The sequence below is a fragment of the Apis dorsata genome, unplaced genomic scaffold (assembly GCF_000469605.1).
Source record: "Apis dorsata unplaced genomic scaffold, Apis dorsata 1.3 scaffold_57, whole genome shotgun sequence".
In the NCBI taxonomy this organism is placed as follows: domain Eukaryota; kingdom Metazoa; phylum Arthropoda; class Insecta; order Hymenoptera; family Apidae; genus Apis; species Apis dorsata.
Window position 1 is genome coordinate 458,942 of NW_006263357.1, and position 2,272 is coordinate 461,213.

Genomic DNA, 2,272 nt, shown 5'->3' on the forward strand with positions numbered 1-2,272 from the left:
CTTTATATATATTTTTTTTTTCTTTTCCCTTTTTTCCATTTCTTTCTTCTCCTTTTTTTTTCTTTTCATCGAGTTCAGAAAGTCTCGAAGTGGTTTACGAGCGGAATTTTTAGAGCTAGCTTTTTTTATTCATAACAAAGTTTTTTTTTATAATTTCTTATTGATTATAAAAAATTGTATCCCCTTTCTATTGTTAATTTCTTTCAAAAAATCGAATGATAATTGTAAATATGATTGAATTATATACCAATAATGCAAAATTATCAGTATATAACCGAATTTTTTATACTCTATATATTCGCATTAGGGTATAAAACTTATAAAAAAATAATCTATTGCTTGAAGAGTTTATATCTATATCTATCTATACGCTCTTATATCTATACGCTTATACTTATATATAAAGATTGCCTTGAGTTTCGTGGAAATATACTAGAAGTTCGAATATAATTGATAAAATAAAAATAAAAAGTAAAAAATCCTACTATATAAACATTTGCTGAGATCTGAATAGAATTATCTAATCGCTATTAATCGTTAAAAAACGTCTAATCGCGGCGCGACTTTGCTGGCTAGGATTCCGTAAAAGCAGGTGAAACTATAAACGAGATGCAATGGCGCCGAGTGATGAACGAGTACCGATCGCGCATTAAAATACAACATTTAAAAGTGTACTCACCGTTCGATGTCACAGGAAATTTGGTACACAGCAACATAAATCAGATTCCCAGAGATGATAGAGATACGGCACTCTAACAGCCACTCAGTCAAAGCCAAATGTCATAGCAATCCGCGCACTACATCGGGCCTCGTCGACGCGTGTCACGTCAAGGCAAAATTCAAAACCGAAATTCCGAGCATTGTCCTCGTGTCATAGCGTCAGTCACACGCGATTCCGAGAAACACGGTTCTGTTGAAATTGCTTCGACTTGACCACAGCCCGCGGCAAGACAATAAACATTTCGATAATATGTTAACGAAACGATCAACACAAACGATGATTCTAAAAACTTTTTTTCGAAACACATGCCAAACACGCCTCGACGACATTATTAACTGCGTAATAATACACATCTGTATCCCGCCAAAAGTAGTACAGGAAAAGGAAGAAAATTCCTGGTTTACGGAATTCGCGAGCTCTCATTGGCTGTTCTTTTTCTAATAACGAATCATCTTCGAGAATTATATGAAGCTTCTACTACGTTGGTCAAGATTAGGTTGTGTCCATAATTGACACTTGCGAATTAATAATTTCGATGGACGAAAACAGGAAACGTTGTTTGTATCCGATCGACGCATTTTACGCAAAATATTCTTTCCAGAAGATGAATTTTTTATTTAATCGCGATCTGATGCACTGTCAACGCGATATTCGACACTAATATATCACTTCACAAGAAATGCGTGCACACTTATTAGTCCGAAATGTCCAACACGTAAAAATGTCCTTCCCACTGTACTTAAATACTAAACGGCATCACTATATAGATTAACGTTACTTTCACTATCGCGAAAAAACATAAAATAATCTGATTTTCAAATAGAAAATAAATACGAACACTACCGCGTAGTTAACCGTATCGCGCGCAGCATGGAACTGATCGTGCCTCGACCGTACCTCCCCACCACTTCGCGTCCCCACTACTGCTCATCAATGTTACGCGTCGCGTATATGCTTATATTACTACATATATCAAAAATTATTAACATATATTCAATTTAACAATTTCTTAACAAAAGAAAATAAAAATATCATTCTCTAAAACAATAAAAATAAAAAATATTTTTCTACGAATATTATAAAATTATAAAATTCTTATTTTAATACGAATATATTATTATACATAATATAACGTAACATGATCGAAAACATTAAGATTTCGATGTATTAAACATCTCTATAAACAATTAATACAGTTAATTTTTGTAATAATAATAATTAAAAAAAATTATTCTAATAATTACAAAATTAAAATTTTTATCTTTCTGAAATGTTATAAACATTCTCATTTTTGTACATCTATTAACGTTACATTATGATTCTACAAATATAAGAATTTTATAATATTCAAGGAAGACAAAAATTTTTATTTTTGTAATTTTTAGATTAATACTTTTTTAATTATAATTATTATAGAAATATTAATTATTTACAAAGATGTTTAATACATCAAAATCTTAACGGTTTCGATCATATAAACGTTACATTATGATCGTATAAAAATAAGAATTTTATAATATTTCGAAGGAAAAACAAAGATTAATTTTATTA

General features: G+C 30.5%; 1 long non-coding RNA gene across 1 annotated transcript in view; it reads right to left on the reverse strand.

Moving 5' to 3' along the window:
• Nucleotides 1-1,628, reverse strand: part of LOC102681110 — a 23,228-nt gene extending 21,600 nt beyond the window's left edge. Inside the window, exon 1 of the long non-coding RNA XR_420825.2 lies at nt 680-1,628. This is a non-coding gene — a long non-coding RNA (uncharacterized LOC102681110). The remainder of the gene's footprint in view (nt 1-679) is intronic.
• Nucleotides 1,629-2,272: the final 644 nt, after the last annotated feature.